This window comes from Struthio camelus, chromosome 22 (assembly GCF_040807025.1).
Source record: "Struthio camelus isolate bStrCam1 chromosome 22, bStrCam1.hap1, whole genome shotgun sequence".
In the NCBI taxonomy this organism is placed as follows: domain Eukaryota; kingdom Metazoa; phylum Chordata; class Aves; order Struthioniformes; family Struthionidae; genus Struthio; species Struthio camelus.
In genome coordinates, this window is record NC_090963.1 from 9,352,761 (window position 1) to 9,371,452 (window position 18,692).

At 59.5% G+C, this 18,692-nt stretch overlaps 1 non-coding gene across 1 annotated transcript; it reads right to left on the reverse strand.

Moving 5' to 3' along the window:
* Nucleotides 1–1,870: 1,870 nt before the first annotated feature.
* TRNAA-CGC (transfer RNA alanine (anticodon CGC)) lies at nt 1,871–1,942 on the reverse strand. Its single transcript has one exon. It is a non-coding gene; the product is annotated as a tRNA-Ala (tRNA).
* Between the last annotated feature and the right edge of the window lie 16,750 nt (nt 1,943–18,692).

Sequence of the window (18,692 nt, forward strand, 5' to 3'; positions counted from 1 at the left end):
ATTTGCTTCACAGACAGTCATGGACAGAGTGTTTGTTTTAAAACAAAAATCTAATTCACTGGGATCTTCTGCTTAGGGTAAGGCTCATGTGGGGAATCCAAACCTCTGGAACAGGATAGTTGGCTGCTGTCTGGCTGTTGATGGTAGCCTCCACCACAGGTGTCCTTGCAACAGCACCTTCAGCTGGGTTGGATGAGAGTCCCTGAATGGGGTTGTGCCAGGGAATCCTTCCTATCCAGCTGGCCCGTGGTCCTATGTGACTGCTCCAGAGGACACATAATCCATTTCGGTTGACAAGGGACCGTATCGCACAAATCTGAACGTCATCCTTGTAGCACCGTTACAGCTTCAATCCCAAAGAGCTTGCCACAGGGCAAAGGAAGCAACATCATCATCCCTGCACTGTCCTCCTCCCACCTTCCTGTGCTTCGCTTCTCTCTTCCACCTGAGCTCTCCTCTCTGCTGCTGGGAGTTTTCCAACACTCTTGATGACCTCACAACACCTCCCTGCTGCCCCACATGCTAACGGCCACTGCAGCTGATGTAAGGAATTGACCTCACAATCAACATCCCAGACAGGTCCCTCTAACCTGCCTCTCCCTTTCCCCTCCCCCTGAGCTCTCATCTCCATGGGGAAGGTTTTCGGATCTGCCTCAGGACCTCACAGCACCAGCCTGCCTGCTGCCCAGTCAGAGTGCTGCAACAGAAGTGACCTCACAAACAAGCTCCCACCCATGCCACTTTCACCTGCCTCTGCCCTCTTCAGGAGCTCTCCTCTCTCCTGAGGGCTTTCTCCTCCCCTTGATGACCTCACAGTGCCTGCCTGCCTGCCTGCTGCTGGCCAATCAGGTTGCCGTCCTAGAGGTGATTTCACAGTCACTATGCCAGCAGTGTCATGGCTACCTGCCTCTCCCTCATTCCTCCCTCTAGGCTCTCGTGTCCACCTCATGAAGTCTCTGAGGCGCTCACATACCTGCCCACCTGCTGCTGACCAATCAGCTGCTGCGAAAGGGGAAACCTCACAATCAAACCCACCAATGTCACCTGTCACCTTCACCTGTCCCTCCCTCTCGCCTCCTCCCAAGAGGCGGGCAGCCTCTGTGATGCCATCGATGACCTCACAATGCCTGCCTGCCCACTGCTGGCCACTTGGGTGAGCGTAATGGACGCGTCCTCACAAGCAACACACCACCATTGTGCTTTTGCCTGCCTCTCCCTCTCCTGCTCCAGCTCCCACCTCCCCAGCTGCTGAATCAGCTCCCACTGCCTGTGGTGACCCCAGTGCCTGCTCACCTGCTGCTGGCCAGGTGCTGCTGGGACACAAGTGATTCATCAGCAATGTCCCAGGGGCCACCTCCACCTGCCTCCCCTCTCCCTCCTGCTGAGCTCCCACCTCCTGTGGTCAGGTGCACCTGATGCCTTCACAGCACCTACCTGCCTGCCTGCCTGTCCAGGCCTATCCTGCTGCTGCAGCTAAAAAACACCTCTCAGCCAGCATCCAGTCCTGTTGCCTTCATACATGCCGCCCCTCCTGTCCCGCAGGGCTGTGATCTCTCCTGAGAGGGCTTTTTGATGCACTCAGTGACCTAGCAGCTCCTGCCTGTTTCCCTGTTGCTGGCTAAGCAAGTTGTTGCAAAAGTAGCAACATATAAAACCATATCCCAGCAGTGTCAGTGTTAACTCCCTCTTCCCTTGCCCAGGGATGTCATTTCAGATAGTGAGCCGGTTGGTCACTTCCTACCTGGGGAGCTGCACATGCCGTAGGACATCCCATGAGAGGGTGAGCCCACCATTTGTGGAGAGGGGCGATGCCTCCATTCCCCATCCCTCACCCCTGCGGGGGGATGGAGATTTAGGACAAAAGCACCCCTGGAGATGCTGGGGATTGAGCCCAGGACCTCCTGCATGCGGAGCAGGCGCTCTTCCACTGAGCTACATCCCCTCGGAGCCTGCCAAGGGCTGGGACAGACTCTCGTCCCATGACATGTCCTTGCCAAGCACAGCCCTGTTGTCCCCCGGTGCCCTGGGAGCCTCAGCAGAAAGCAGCATTCACACCCTCCTGCTGGCCCGCAGGCTGGGTTGGGGGAAGCTGGGATTGCAGGGAGTGTGTTCGGCTGTTAACTGTAAGGTTGGTGGTTCCAGTGCACCCAGGAACAGAGTCCTCTTGGCAGCGGGCCAGGGGGACTATGCTGCCCAGCACCCTGGGCTTTGCTCACAATCACCATGAGCTATGACGGACAAAGCGGCGGAAACCCTGTGCTTCTCCCACTGTGCCTGTCCTTCCAGGGTGACACCCAGGAGACAGCGTCAGGGTGACTCCAGCTGGGCAATTACACAAGGAAGGACCTGTCTCCTCAACTGGGGAGGCTGTGACAAAAGAGGGGTCATCGCTCGTGGGGCTGCTGCCACTGCCCTTCCTGCTCACACCTCTGGGTGTGCAGAGATGGGTCATGCTCAGGGGTGTTACACTGGGAGGGAACGGGGAGGAGGATCAACAGGACAGGGATCAGCACCAAGCACAAGGCACACGCTTTATTACAGCCAAAGCATAACAAATCAGGCTTTAGTGAAGGCATGCCATTCTGCCCTGTGTCATCCTCCAAAGAGGAGAAGGAAGGGAAGCATGAGCAGTCACAAATGAATCCCAAATGCTTTCCCAAAAGCATCTCGTGGCCGTGTCTTCACCAGCCCCTTGATGTGCTGGGAGCCTTCCCGCGCCTGCCCTGCTCACCAGGGAATGCTCTTTTCCACTCGCACAAACTGATCTGGGAAACCCAGGAGGAAAAGGGGAAATTCCCATCCCCACACCAGACGAGAGCGCGTGGGGTCTGTGTGATGCAGTGCTTGCCTACAAGAACACAGGACACGTCGTTCAGACTTCTCCCTGCGGTCGAGAAGCCACCCCTGCAGGGTCGGCCCTGATGCTCCAAAACAAAACCACAAGTCCCAAAGAACACAGCCTAGCTGGATTTGTTTTATCCAAAGCTGAAAGGCACAAACTGACAACAACAAAGTTGTTGGCAAAGAGGTGGCCAAGACGTTACCGTGATGCACTGCTAATCTATTCTACGCTGTGCACATGGGCTCAAATCCCATCCTCGTCCAAGACTCTCCCTGCTCCTGGATCAAAACCAGGCTGGAAGGAGTCTTCTGGAGCAGTGACTGTCCTGCAGTCAGCGTCCCTACAGACAAGCATTTTCAAGCTCATGCTCAAAGCCGGTAAGACAAACACTTTGCTTGGATGGACAGCTCCGTCCTCTCCCAGCAAAAGAAAACAAATCTGGCCAAATAGGGGAAAAACTCACAGAAAGAGGGACAAAGAGCTTTCAGGTCATCAGAAATGAAAAAAAGACAAGAAAGTCAAGAAGGAGAAGAAGGCCAAAGATAAATATCAAGAGAAGGGTTACAAATTAGCAAGGATTACAGCATAATCAACCATTTCCCCATGATTCTTAACTAGGTGTTTCTCATGTCTCCCCCTCTTTTCAGCTGGACTGCAAAATCACTGGTAAAACAAGGGTGCCATCATGTTTAGCCTCTAGGCAAAACTTCCACCAAATTTCACTTAGCTAAGGTCTACCATGTGCTGCTATCAAAGCAGCTAGTTTTACCGTAATCCTCAGTGCAGTGCACTGACCGGAATGCAGTCAGTTTTCAGTGAGGGGAAGGCTTTTGGAAGCCTTCCTCTCGAGTCAGTTCATCCCTGCAGACACCGAGCAGATCAAGGTGCTTGGAGGTTCAAGCCTTTGCTGCTTAGAAATCAAACCCTCAGCCAGATAGTTTTATGCTGCATATCATGACAGGGAATGACATTGCTTCCTTTTGGTCTTTCAGATGCAGAGCTTACTGAGAGAAGCCTTCAGTGCTCGGACTATACCTACCATCGGATGCAATTTACCATCATCAAAACACCAACCATCGCCAAAACAATGCTAACCATTAACACTGGAAAATCTATTATCAAAACAATAACATTCAAACCAATCATAAGTGGTTCTTCACATTTGTGTTCAGAATTATCCTAAGAAACAAACTTTTAAATGTTTTCACTTGAGACCCTCTTTCCAAAAATGTACTTGTAGTCCTGCTGAACGTTTTAAATTGCCAGGTAAATATCTCACGGGAAATAGTGCCTTGGAGTAGGGCATCTCAAGTACTGCTTGGCTACAGGCGCAGGCTGGTTGTGTGCTCTTCATGTAATGATACTCGAGGTTCAACCTCCGCTCCTCTGCTTTACAAGAGGAAGAGAAAGGAAGAGACAGGGTATATCCTTGTGAGTGCTGAAGGCCCCACTCACCCTGCCCAGACTCTTCCTCCATCCCAGCCGAGGTGGGTGTGTGCCCCATGGTGCCAGGGCCTGCCAGAGCTGGACAGAGGGAGAGGGAGAGAGAGCTGGGAGGAGGGATGGGGAAAGAAAGAGAAGGATGGAGGCCCAGAGAAAAAGAGGGAGAGGGGGAGCTGAGGGAAGGATGCAGGACCGCACAGAGAATGGGGAGCAGAAGAGAAGAGAAGAGGGATGTAGAGGTGGACAGAGGAATAGAGAGAGAGAAAAGATGGAGGGGGGAGTTGGACAGAGAGAGAGAAAAGAGGAAAGAGGGGCATGGAGAGGCAGACAGAGGCAGACAGATGGGGGAAGAGCAGTGTGGTAGCTGGAGGCAGGGACAGACGGAGAGGTGGGCAGGCATGGAGAGGTACGGGGCATGCAGAGGGGCAGAAGGGCAAAAGAGGAGGGAGGGATGGAGGGGAATTGCCAGTGCTAGGGAAAGGGGGGAACCCTCAATCGTGGTCTCCCTCTCAGGGCAGCAAGACCTGGAGGGAAGTAGGTGGCGGGGAGCCCTCCTGTCTGCTGCCAGTACCAGCCCCGGGGCAGGATTTGCATGTCTGGGGGCCCTGTGGAAGTTTTGGGGGTGTTTAGGCAGCAGTGTGGGCTATTGGGCGGATTTTGGCCCTCGGAAGCAAAGTCTGAAGGCATTTTGGAGCCTCTGTGGCAGGTTTCAGTGTGTCTTTCTGGGTCTTGGGGGGGGGCACTTGAGCAGTCTGGGGGTATTTGAGGCTTTTAGGAAGGTTTGGGAATGGTTTGGAGCTATTTGGGGTGTCAGTGGGAGCTTTAGGGCAGCAACGGGGGGCACCTGCTTGCCCTGGGTCAGGGTCACCTAGGCCTCCTCCCCCCGCCAGTTTGCCCCATGGCTGCCCCTGCCCCAGCTGCCCTCAGGTGCCCCAGCCCCCTGGCTGCCCCTGGGGACCTGGGGACCCCTCACCAACCTCCCCTTTTCAGAACCACACGGCAACCTGCGGCTCAGAGGTGGCCCTTCACAGGGGACACTTGTGTGATTAGCGAACGAGCAGCGCCCGCCCCCGCCGCCAACCCACCCCCCAGCCAGCCCCTGGGGACACATTGCTGCCGGGAGCTGCAGCAGAGACCAGCCAAGGGTGATGTCGGGGCCCTTTGTGACTCCTGCCACCCCCCCCATTGTGACCCCCATGGTCTCCACGGTGTCACCTGGTGCCCCACGGTGTCACCTCAGTGCGTGGGGAGGAGACGGCTGGGATCTCCCCAGGGAGCTCCCTCAGCCACCCCCCGGCGTGGCCCCACGGCCCCGTGAAGGACCTCGCCTTCCCCACTGTGTCTTTGTGTCTCGCCTGGGCCCCGGCCCCAGCATGGTGCAGAGACCCCCTCGCTGCCCCACGGCGGTATGGGCTGGGGATGAGGACCGTCCCCCCAGCCGCCCCATGGAGGCCTGGGTCAAGAAGGAGGACGGACCCCGCAGCTGCTCCACGGAGGCCTCGCAGGAGGCCTCGCAGACAGATGCGGTCCTCGTGGCCCTCGAGGGCATGAAAAGCACGAGTGCCTATGACACCGCAGCGGCAACCCGTATGCTCGAGGATATGATGGGATACTGCGCCGCCAAGCCAGAGCACGTAAGCCTCCAGCCCGCTGGCAATGGTCCTCAAACCCAGGGCTCTCAAGCAGAGCGTGAATCTGGCAGCAGTTTCCCTGTGGCAGCAAGCTGCTGCCAACCCGTGTCCCTTGCAGGTGCAGCTGGCTGTGGTGCATATCTATGAGAACCTGCCGTGCATCCGTGAGGCCGCAGCCCAGGACATCCTCAAGCCCTTCCTTCTCCACCTGGCATGCCGCTACCCGAGTGAAGTGGTCACTGGCCTGCTGAGCTGCTCCCCAGCCTGTGACAGGTACGCCTGCCACGTTGCCAGCCTGAGTGCAGCAGCCCCAGGGCTGGAGCTGGGCTCCCTCCAGGCCTCGTAGAGCCACCGGGTCGGCCAGCCCCGGAACGGGTGAGCGGGATCATGGGATGCTGAGCCAAGCCTTTCTGGCTCGGGTTCACAGTGTTGCCGTGGCCATGTGGGTGCTGATGGTCTCCCAGTCGCTGGCAGCTGAGAGGGTGCTGCAGGAGCTGCTCTGCATGCTGCAGCACCGGCCCCTCTGCAAGCCAGGCACCACCGCGCAGGACCTCACCTGCATCCTCCCGCTGACTGTGAGTTGCCCCAGAGGGAGGCCTCGTCGTGCATGTAGCTGTGGTACTAGCAAGGGCTGTCATTGACTTTTTTTTGCAGGTGACCCGGGCACTGAACATCATCCTCCTGCAGCACGCTTGCAAACAGGAGGTGAAGGCGCTCTTCCCCCGCCTCTTCCTGGCCCTCCTCTTCCAGCTGTCCTTTGCCCTCATCGAGGCGCAAGAGGACATCCCTGCCTTCAACCACGAGGGCAAACTCATGCCTCCCAGGCCTGTCAGGTACCCAGTCCCCCAGGCCCGTCCCCTGCTGCCCATGCCAGAGTACGGAGTGATAAACCAGTGCTCTTTTCCCCGGGCAGGGTGGCCGTGCAAGCCATGCAGGCCCTGCTGTGCTGCACTGGCTACGGGGAGCAGGTCACTGCCATGGAAGGGCAGGGCGGCTGGGAGATGATCAGTCGGCCCGGGACCCACCTGACAGGGGTTGCCTTGCTGGCCAGGTGAGCCCCCTGCCCTCCCTGGCCCCTCATCCCACTCTGGCGGCCCCACGGGCTCCTGGTGCAGTTTGCCCATCTGTCTTGGCTGCCATGCTGCCTCTCCTGTCCATTGCCAGGCAGATGCAGGGGAACCCTCTGGAGGAGCGTGCCAAGATCTTCCTGAACCTCAGCCTGGCCCTGAGGGACAAGGACAAGTGCCTGGAGATCCCCTCTATGGCCTTCCTCATCGAGGTAGGATGTGGGGATAGGGACGGGGGGTGGGGTGGGGGTCATGGCTGAGGGGATTCAGATGGGGCTGGAGAAGAGGGGCTGTGGCCCAGGCTGGGGACGTGGGGCCGGGGCTAGGGCCGGGGGGTGAGGATGAGGATGAGGACAAGGGGTAGGGCGTGGGGCTGGGGATGCAGCGCTGCTGCTGGGGCTGGGGCTGGGGCTGGGCCAAGTGGGAGGTGGCAGCAGGGATGCCATATCACGCACTGGGGTCCTAGTCCTGGGGGTGGCCATGAGTCCCTGTGCCACCCCGGCCCTTTGCCGTTGCAGCTGCTGCGGTGTCCCGATCTGTGTGTGCTGGCCGATGAGGTGGCGCTGAGCCTCTGCCAGGTGCGGCTGGGCAATGAGCGCCAGGTCATGCGCTGGCTGGCACTCCGTGGCCTCCTCACCCTCTCTGGAAGACCCTCCACAGTGAGTGAGCTCTCGCCGCCGGTGCCTGTGTCCCGAGCACTTCTGCCACCAGTGGAATGAGGAAAATGCTGCATGTCTCCCTGCAGGCAAGGAAGATGCTGAAGGTGATCCCAGATGTGGTGGAGCGGCTGCAGGATGCCGATGGGGAGATGGACGCCAAGGCCCTGGCCGTGCTGCGCAACGTGCTGCACCACGCCGAGCCGCGGCAAATCAGCCCCCTGGCTGTGCAGCTGGCCCACGACCTCCTGCCCCTCTTTCCCAACGTGAGGATGGTGGTGGGGAGCTGGTAGGAGGCCCTTTGTGGTTCTCCCCCCGCCCACCGCGGCTGAGGTTGCTGTGCTTGCCCCCGCAGGAGGTCAGCACGGTGCGGGAACTGGCCATGCGGCTCTTTGGGGAGCTGCTGGGCCGGACAGTAGGCAGCGAGAGGCAGCAGATGAAGCAGCTGGCACGCCAGGGGCTGCTGCCCCTCTTCTTCCATCTGAGTGACCCACACCTCGGTGTGGCACAGGTACAGGGCACCGTGGCGGGCCATGAGGCCACCGTGGTAGGCACCCCAGGCAGTGGCCATGGGGTGGCTCCGGCCTGGCCACGGTGCCATCGCCCATCTCCCCACTCCTCCCCAGGCTGCCCAGACAGCCCTCATGGAGGCCGCAAAGCTCCTCAGCTGGAAGCAGCTCCGGAAGCTGGCCAAGACGGTGCAGACCTGGCACATCGGCGAATGCCTGGTGAGGAGGCCCAAGCAGTGGCAGGCCTGACCTGGTGGTGCTGGCCCCCGTCCCAACGGTGCCAGCACCTCTCCTGGTGGAGCCAGCCCCCGTGCCAGCATCTTTCCTGGTGGAGCCAGCCTCTCTCCCAGCTGTACCCGCTGGGAATGTCCTGGAGGTGCCAGCACCTCTCCTGGCAGTGCTGCTGGTGCCAGCCACTGTCCCTTCTGTGCCAACACCTTTTCCAGCAGTGACAGCACGTGTCCCAGCTGTGTTAGCCCCTGTCCCGGTTGTGCCCGCGCCTGTCCTGGGAGGGGGGATGGGCCCAAAGTTGCCAACGCCTGTCCTAGAGAGGGGGGCGGGTGTCCCAGGGAGGGGGACAGGCCTGGCAGTGCCAACACCTGTACTGGGGGGTCTCTGCAGCTGCGGAAGGCTGGGCCCGTAGCCAGCGAGTATGTCAGCTGCAGCTGCCGGTACCTGGAGGACCCCCGGGCCACTCTGCGCGAGCAGGCTGTGCGCTTCATCGGTGAGACCCCTCCGGACACCCACAACCCTCTCCCCAGCCCCAAGGTCCTTCTCCTCAGGCCCCATGTCCCTCTCCCAAGTGCCCATGTCCCTCTCCCCAGCCCCTGGCTCCCCCTCCCCAACCCCCCAGGACCCACTCCTTAATGCTTGGATCCTTCTCCCCAACATGTGGGACCCTCTTCCCACTCTCTAGATCCGTCTCCCCACTGCCCCTGCGTCCCTCTCCCAAGCGCTAGGTTCCTGTCCCAGTGCCCAGGTCCGTCTCCCCACTGCCCACGTCTCTCTCCCCAGCGCTAGGTTCCTCTCCCAGTGCCCAGGTCCGTCTCCCCACTGCCCACGTCTCTCTCCCCAGCCCCAAATCCCTCTCCCCTGGCTGGGTCTCACCTTGTGATGGGCTGTGTGTGCCTAGGGCTTGCTGCTCAGCTCCTGGACTGGCGCGAAGAGGAGCTGGAGGAGATGTGCAGCCGTGCGTAGGGCACGCGGGGTCGGCCGGGGCTGGCGGGAGGAGGCCGGGGCTGGAGACGGAGGGAATGTCCGGCGTATTTGAGGGCCGGTGTTTTTGACTATGCAGAGGGCACCCATGGCCTGCGCCAGGCCGGAGGGCTCTTGCATACCTTTCCTGAAGGGAATCTGGGGGGCATCTGGGGGATCACTGAGCACAGACAGATCCCCTTGTGCCCTGCTCTCTCTTGGCCCTCTCTTGAGGAGGGGCCTGGGGTCTCTGCTGATACAGGGCTTGATCGCTGCTCTCTTTCCTCCCATCTCAGTCCTTCAGCGCTTGGACAAGGACAGCAGCCCCACAGTCCGCTGCCTGGCAATATCCACAGTCTTCGTCCTCCGAGCGCCCAGGAAAGCACCGCCACCAGGCTTCCCCTTCCAAGCCCTGCGCGCCCGTCTGCGGAGAGCCTGGCAGCGGTGGCACCCAGGCCCAGGGGCCGGCGCGGACTGAGCATCCCATAATTCGGCGTCCCCCAACTGCCAGCCCGCCCCCTGTGCAGAGCACATTCAGCAGAGCAGGTGCCTCCGGGCCACGTCCCACTGGGCTTGCACAAGGATGAAGACACCACAGTCTGCCTGGGAAGTCCTGTTCCTGTGTTTGCCCATGCCCGTATTAAAAAGCTTTGTCTTGTGCTCACCTGGAAGGCTGGGGCAGATGGGGCTGGTGAGGGCTGCAGGGTGAGTGTGGGAGGAGGAGCACAGATGCCATGGAGAGCAGGCGGATACAGCTGGAGAGCAGGAGGGGACGGAGGGCATGGGAGTGTGCGTGCTTGTGGGGCCCTGCGGCAAACCCAAAGGCAAAGCAAGCAAGCTGCTGCACTCACCACCACCTCTGGGGCATCTGAAGGCATGTGAGTCGCCCTGCAGTCCCATCAGGGCACATCTGTGCCCCTTTCGGTACGCCCAAGGTCCCTCTGTGCACCTTTTGGCGCTCCTTAGTACCCCAAGAATGGCCGGTCTGAATCCCCACAGAGCCTCCTCAAGCCCTGCTCCCCCCCTCCCCCATACAGTTGCCCCTGAGCCACAGGGCTCCCCAATCCTGCATGTGGCGCTGCGTCCCATGCCCAGCACCTCCAGCATCTCCCCAGACACCCACAATCCATACAGGGCTCTGGATGTCTCCAGCAGTGTTGCCTCCAGACCGGTGCCTCCTCTTCCTCCTCCTCTAGGACGTAGGGGTCCCCCACAGCTCTTCTGGGGCATGGGGTCCTTGGCGAGGTGCACGATGCTTCCTCTGGGTCCCCCCACAAGTTCCTCGGTGTCTCCTCCTCTGGGGTCCCCCATGGCTCCTCCTGTCATGCCCACAGCCAGGTGCAGCACCAACACCCACAAAGCATGCAGCACCCCCTGGCGATGGACCCTTCCAAAACCCCTCTCCCCTGCTGGGGGCATCTGCAGGGCCCGTCTGCAGTGCCAGAGACCAGTCTCCCTTCTCACAGCGGTAGCAGAAAGAGCTCTGTGTTCCCTCTATTTTTAATTCTCTACTTTTACACTGCTCGTTGCTATTTGTTCTTATGAAAGCCTTTGGGGTTTTGAGCCAGATGTGGTGCTTCCCTTCCCAGGGGCCAGGGTGTCTCCCTGAGGCTGATCAGGGAGAGCAAAGCACCAAGACCCAGCAGTGGGGAAGGGGCACGTCTCAGGAGCAGCAGGCTCGGGGACAGGCTGGGCACCTGCAAGTGTCCGTGGTCCCTGGAGTGGGATACTGGTGACCAGCCCAGCTGGAGAGTATTCCTGCTGGCGGAGACATTTCCATCCTGGAAACCACACACACAGTTTCCAGCCAAAATGGGTCTCTCTGTAGGGTCCCGTAACGCCCCTCTGGGAAGGGAGGGCCAGCGTCCACAGCCTAGGAGTGGCCCTGCTTGCTGCTTTCCCGGGGGCTCTGCCTGGGCCACCCTGGTCCCAAGGCACAGAGACCACCGCAGAAGTGCAGTGACAGGTTTAGCCCTGGGCTGTAGTCGCACAGGCGGGAGCCAGAGGTGAGAGCAGGGCCCTGAACACCCCAGCCAGCCCCAGAGGGAGGGGCTCATTGCCTGGGGATCACCTCCCCAGAGTGGCTGGGAGGGAGCTCTGCTTCCTGCTGCCCCAGTGCATGGCACAGAGCAGCTTGCTCGGGTGCAGGGCCTGGGATTTCCCCTCCTCCACCTCCACAGGCTCTCCCCTTCCTGGGGGCTGCTCCTGGCTGCCATGGTACTCACAGAGCCCCGAGCACTCCTGGCACAGCCCAGAGCTGGCTCCTTCCCGGCAGGGGCTGTGAGGCAGCAGGGCCCTGGGCAGCGCGGGGACCCCCCCCCTCCTCCTGCCTCCCATCCACCCCCACCCCTCTGCCCTCCCGCTTCTGGGCTGCAGGGACACAAGAAGGAGCTGCCTCACCTGGGCCACCAGTTTGGGTCAGTGCAGGGGAATATCTGCGTGCAGGGTGCAGGGGATGGGAGCAGGCAATGATGAGAGAGGACGTTTCCTTGAGCAGTGCAGGAGGCAGAGGAGGGAGAGGGCAGTGGGCTGGAGAAGGGATCACAACACCATGCAGGCTCCAGCCCAAAGTCATGGTTCAGCCCTCAGCCTTGGCACAGGCCCAGCCCCAAGGATGTTCACAGGGGCACATGTCCACGGTGAGAAGATTTCATGTCTGTTCCTAAAGCGGGCGCCAATGGGAGCTGAGCCTGTTCCTAGGCCAGGTTTTTAACCAGCTGCACCCTGGTGCCCACAGGCAAGCAACCTCTCACACAGGACTTGAGCAGGGAAAAGGGTTCCACGGCTGTGCAGCATCTGGCACCCAAACTGCGTTCCCTCCTCCATCCGGGGGCTCTCCGCACCCTGCTGGCTCTTCCTGATGGGTTGCCCTTGCCACACACTGACAGGCAGTGGAACTGAGGCCAAACACACAGAAACACCCTCCTCTTTCGCCCTGGCTCATTTCCTTTCCCTCATTGAGCTGACACCTGAGCTACTCGGAGAGATGTCCTGGAATGGGGGAAAGAGTCACCAAATGCATCTATATCTGTGGCTGTTATGTATATCTATATTCCTATCTATCTAAAGCAATATGCAAAAGAGTCTGGGAGTCTGTGTCTAGACTTGCAGGTTCTGAGAGCAGAATTTTTCCTGGCTTTAGTTTTCCTTCCTTACACTGCAGTTGTTATGCTCCCCTTTTTTTTACTTTGCCTTTTTCTCTTTCCTTTCTCTGTCCCACTGGCCTCAGGGCTCAGTCCCAGCAGGGCTGCGTGAGCCAGGGCAGGGGGACCCGAGGGCGCAGAGGGGCTCTTGCTCTGGGGCACACACCTCCTTGCTGGAGCACCTGCTCTGCAGGCACCTGGTCCTGCACCAGCCTCTTCTGTCCTGAAGCTCTGCACCCACCGAGCTGTGGAAGAGGCTGACATTTACACCTCAGGGCCACAGCACAGTGTGGCCAAGGGCCAGCTCTTGCTCTTCCCCTCAGTGCTCCCAGGCTCTCCCCTTGGAGCTGCTCAGGGGCCCTGCACAAGCCTGGGCTCTGGGACTTGCATGGCTGCGGGGAGCGCAGGACTTGGGGCCGTGTCCAGCCCTTGGCTGCGCTGCAGGAGAGCTGGGCTGCACTGGTCCTGCTCAGGGTCTGCCCTGCTCTGCCTGGCCCTTCCTGGGGACGCAGCCCTGCTCTGCCTGGCTCTGGCCGCACGTGCGCTGCTCTCTGCCAGGGGACACCCGTGCTATCACAAGCACATCCCCAGGGTGGCAGGGCAGGGGTGGGGTGACCATGGGGGCTCTGGGAGGAGCTGGGGCTCAAACACCACCTCTGGCCCTGGGAGTTGGAGCCTCCCTGCTTGCAGCCCCTGCACCGAGACATCCCCCTTCCTGCCCAGTCCTGGCCCATCTCCCCCTGTGGGACATGCAGGGCTGGAGCCTGAGCCCAGTAGAAGAGGGGATTTCTCATGGGGACGGGGGTTGTGGTTAGAGTGCCCACGTGCATTACCCACCTCCGTGGAATCTCACTCTGGGAACGCTCTTCTCCCGTGGGCTTCTCACAGTAAGGGTGGAGAAGAGCAACACGGGCTCCCTGCTCTGCCCTGTCGACCCCTCTGCTCTGGGGTGAGCACCCACTCAGCCAGCCCTGGGGCTGCACCAGCCCCTGCCCTGCCCCACCCCACAGGGAGATGCAAGCCTTGGCTCAGCCCCCACCCAAGGTCATGCTCTCCCCAAGCACTCGCACAAGGACCCCTCTGCTCAGCTGCAGAAATGGCACTACGCACACACACCCGGACGTGGGCCAGAAACAGACAAAGAGGGACAAAATGAAGACGTGGCCCTGTTCCATCGCCAGGATGATGGCTCTGGGATCCCCAGGAGACATTTGCCAGGCCAAAGCCTGCCAGGCAGACTCAAAGCCAAATCTCTGGCCTTGGCTGTAGGAGACAGCATGCCTGCTCTGAAGCTCCATGCAGAGCCCACAGCAGGAGCAGAGGGGCAACATGCAAGTGCCTGAGTCCAGTGCCAGAAGGTGATGCATCACAGTGAGGTATTTGCTTCACAGACAGTCATGGACAGAGTGTTTGTTTTAAAACAAAAATCTAATTCACTGGGATCTTCTGCTTAGGGTAAGGCTCATGTGGGGAATCCAAACCTCTGGAACAGGATAGTTGGCTGCTGTCTGGCTGTTGATGGTAGCCTCCACCACAGGTGTCCTTGCAACAGCACCTTCAGCTGGGTTGGATGAGAGTCCCTGAATGGGGTTGTGCTAGGGAATCCCTCCTATCCAGCTGGCCCGTGGTCCTATGTGACTGCTCCAGAGGACACATAATCCATTTCGGTTGACAAGGGACCGTATCGCACAAATCTGAACGTCATCCTTGTAGCACCGTTACAGCTTCAATCCCAAAGAGCTTGCCACAGGGCAAAGGAAGCAACATCATCATCCCTGCACTGTCCTCCTCCCACCTTCCTGTGCTTCGCTTCTCTCTTCCACCTGAGCTCTCCTCTCGGCGGCTGGGAGTTTTCCAATACTCTTGATGACCTCACAACACCTCCCTGCTGCCCCACATGCTAACGGCCACTGCAGCTGATGTAAGGAATTGACCTCACAATCAACATCCCAGACAGGTCCCTCTAACCTGCCTCCCACACTCTGCCTAATGCAGCCCAGCATGGCCACAAGGCCACAAGTGGCCACAAGGGCACACTGCTGGCTCATGTTTAACTTGTTGTCCACCAGCACTCCCAGGTCCTTCTCGGCAGAGCTACTTTCCAACAGGTCAACCCCCAGCCTGTACTGGTGCGTGGGATTATTCCTGCCTAGGTGCAGGACCTTGCACTTGCCTTTGTTGAACTTCAGGAGGTTCCTCTCCACCCACCTCTCCAGCCTGTCCAGGTCCCTCTGAATGGCAGCACAGTCTTCTGGGGTGTTAGCCTCTCCCCCCAGTTTAGTATCATCAGCAAACTTGCTGAGGGTGCACTCTGTCCCTTCCTCCAGGTCATTGATGAATATATTGAACAAGACTGGACCCAGGACTGACCCCTGGGGGACACCACTAGCCACAGGCCTCCAACTTGACTCTGCGCCATTCACCACAACCCTCGGAGCTCGGCCATCCAGCCAGTTCTCAAGCCACCTCACCGTCCACTCATCTAGCCCACACTTCCTGAGCTTACCTAGGAGGATGGCATGGGAGACAGTGTCAAAAGCCTTGCTCAAGTCCAGAAAGACAACATCCACTGCTCTGCCCTCATCTACCCAGCCAGTCATTCCGTCATAGAAGGCTATCAGATTGGTCAAGCATGATTTCCCTTTGGTGAATCCATGCTGACTACTCCTGATCACCTTCTTGTCCTCCGCATGCTTAGTGAGGACCTCCAGGAGGAGCTGTTCCATCACCTTGCCAGGGATGGAGGGGAGGCTGACAGGCCTGGAGTTTCCTGGCTCCTCCTTCTTGCCCTTGTGGAAGACTGGCGTGACATTGGCTTTCTTCCAGTCCTCAGGCACCTCTCCTGATCTCCAGGACCTTTCCAAGAGGATGGAGAGTGGCCTAGCGATAACATCCGCCAGCTCCCTCAGCACGCGTGGGTGCATCCCATCGGGGCCCATGGATTTATGGATGTCAAGTTTGGACAAAAGATCTCTGACCTCATCCTCCTCCACCAAGGGAGAGTCTTCCTTTCTCCAGCCTTCCTCTCTTGTCTCCAAGGTCTGGAATTCCTGAGGACTGGCCTTAGCAGTGAAGACTGAAACAAAGGCAGCATTCAATAACTCTGCCTTCTCTGTATCCTTCGTCACCAGGGCAGCCGCCCCATTCAGCAGCGGGCCCACATTTTCCCTAGTCTTCCTTTTGCTGTTGATGTATTTGAAGAAGGCCTTCTTGTTGTCCTTGACATCCCTTGCCAGATTTAATTCCAAATGGGCCTTAGCCTTCCTTGTCGCATCCCTGCACACTCTGACAACGTCACTGTATTCCTCCCAAGCGGCCTGTCCCCTTTGCCACATTCTGTACACTTCCTTCTTGTGTTGGAGTTTGGCCAGGAGTTCCTTGCTCAGCCATGCAGGTCTCCTGCCCGCTTTGCTCGACTTCTTCCTCAGAGGGATGCACTGATCTTGAGCCTGGAGGAAGTGATGCTTGAATATTAACCAGCTTTCTTGGACCCCTCTTCCTTCTAGGGCCCTACCCCATGAGATTCCCCTAAGTAGGTCCCTCAAGAGGCCAAAGTTAGCTCTCCTGAAGTCCAGCGTTGCAATCCTACTTATTGCCCTGCTCCCTCCTCGTAGGATCCTGAACTCCACCATCTCATGGTCACTGCAGCCAAGGCTGCCCCCAACCTTCACCTCTCCAACTAGACCTTCTTTGTTTGTTAGTACAAGGAAGAGACAGGGTATATCCTTGTGAGTGCTGAAGGCCCCACTCACCCTGCCCAGACTCTTCCTCCACCCCAGCCGAGGTGGGTGAGTGCCCCATGGTGCCAGGGCCTGCCAGAGCTGGACAGAGGGACAGGGAGAGAGCGATAGGGAGAGAGAGCTGGGAGGAGGGATGGGGAAAGAAAGAGAAGGATGGAGGCCCAGAGAAAAAGAGGGAGAGGGGGAGCTGAGGGAAGGATGCAGGACCACACAGAGAATGGGGAGCAGAAGAGAAGAGAAGAGAAGAGAAGAGGGATGTAGAGGTGGACAGAGGAATAGAGAGAGAGAAAAGATGGAGGGGGGAGTTGGACAGAGAGAGAGAAAAGAGGAAAGAGGGGCATGGAGAGGCAGACAGATGGCTGCAAAGGTTGAAAGAGAGCTTGAGAGGAGGACGGAAGGCCAGAAAGAGAGGGCCAGAGGGCTGGGCAGAGGAATGGGGAGCAGAAGGGTGGACAAGAGGGATGTAGAGGTGGCCAGAAGACTAGAGGAGGGGGAACTGGACAGAGGGTGTGAAAGAGAACTGGAAGGCTGGAGAGCCCACGAGATGGATGGAGGCTGGAGAGAGAGGGATGGGGCGTGGAAGAGAGGAGAAGAGGGCTGGAGAGTCAGACAGGCAGGATGCACAAACAGTAGGATGGAGGAAGGTGAAGAGGGATGGAGGTGGGTGATGAAGAGGGGGAGAGATGGCCACGTGAAGAGAGGGGGGAAGAGCAGTGTGGTAGCTGAAGGCAGGGACAGACAGAGAGGTGGGCAGGCATGGAGAGGTACGGGGCATGCAGAGGGGCAGAAGGGCAAAAGAGGAGGGAGGGATGGAGGGGAATTGCCAGTGCTAGGGAAAGGGGGGAACCCTCAATCGTGGTCTCCCTCTCAGGGCAGCAAGACCTGGAGGGAAGTAGGTGGCGGGGAGCCCTCCTGTCTGCTGCCAGTACCAGCCCCGGGGCAGGATTTGCATGTCTGGGGGCCCTGTGGAAGTTTTGGGGGTGTTTAGGCAGCAGTGTGGGCTATTGGGCGGATTTTGGCCCTCGGAAGCAAAGTCTGAAGGCATTTTGGAGCCTCTGTGGCAGGTTTCAGTGTGTCTTTCTGGGTCTTGGAGGGGGGGCACTTGAGCAGTCTGGGGGTATTTGAGGCTTTTAGGAAGGTTTGGGAATGGTTTGGAGCTATTTGGGGTGTCAGTGGGAGCTTTAGGGCAGCAACGGGGGGCACCTGCTTGCCCTGGGTCAGGGTCACCTAGGCCTCCTCCCCCCGCCAGTTTGCCCCATGGCTGCCCCTGCCCCAGCTGCCCTCAGGTGCCCCAGCCCCCTGGCTGCCCCTGGGGACCTGGGGACCCCTCACCAACCTCCCCTTTTCAGAACCACACGGCAACCTGCGGCTCAGAGGTGGCCCTTCACAGGGGACACTTGTGTGATTAGCGAACGAGCAGCGCCCGCCCCCGCCGCCAACCCACCCCCCAGCCAGCCCCTGGGGACACATTGCTGCCGGGAGCTGCAGCAGAGACCAGCCAAGGGTGATGTCGGGGCCCTTTGTGACTCCTGCCACCCCCCCCATTGTGACCCCCATGGTCTCCACGGTGTCACCTGGTGCCCCACGGTGTCACCTCAGTGCGTGGGGAGGAGACGGCTGGGATCTCCCCAGGGAGCTCCCTCAGCCACCCCCCGGCGTGGCCCCACGGCCCCGTGAAGGACCTCGCCTTCCCCACTGTGTCTTTGTGTCTCGCCTGGGCCCCGGCCCCAGCATGGTGCAGAGACCCCCTCGCTGCCCCACGGCGGTATGGGCTGGGGATGAGGACCGTCCCCCCAGCCGCCCCATGGAGGCCTGGGTCAAGAAGGAGGACGGACCCCGCAGCTGCTCCACGGAGGCCTCGCAGGAGGCCTCGCAGACAGATGCGGTCCTCGTGGCCCTCGAGGGCATGAAAAGCACGAGTGCCTATGACACCGCAGCGGCAACCCGTATGCTCGAGGATATGATGGGATACTGCGCCGCCAAGCCAGAGCACGTAAGCCTCCAGCCCGCTGGCAATGGTCCTCAAACCCAGGGCTCTCAAGCAGAGCGTGAATCTGGCAGCAGTTTCCCTGTGGCAGCAAGCTGCTGCCAACCCGTGTCCCTTGCAGGTGCAGCTGGCTGTGGTGCATATCTATGAGAACCTGCCGTGCATCCGTGAGGCCGCAGCCCAGGACATCCTCAAGCCCTTCCTTCTCCACCTGGCATGCCGCTACCCGAGTGAAGTGGTCACTGGCCTGCTGAGCTGCTCCCCAGCCTGTGACAGGTACGCCTGCCACGTTGCCAGCCTGAGTGCAGCAGCCCCAGGGCTGGAGCTGGGCTCCCTCCAGGCCTCGTAGAGCCACCGGGTCGGCCAGCCCCGGAACGGGTGAGCGGGATCATGGGATGCTGAGCCAAGCCTTTCTGGCTCGGGTTCACAGTGTTGCCGTGGCCATGTGGGTGCTGATGGTCTCCCAGTCGCTGGCAGCTG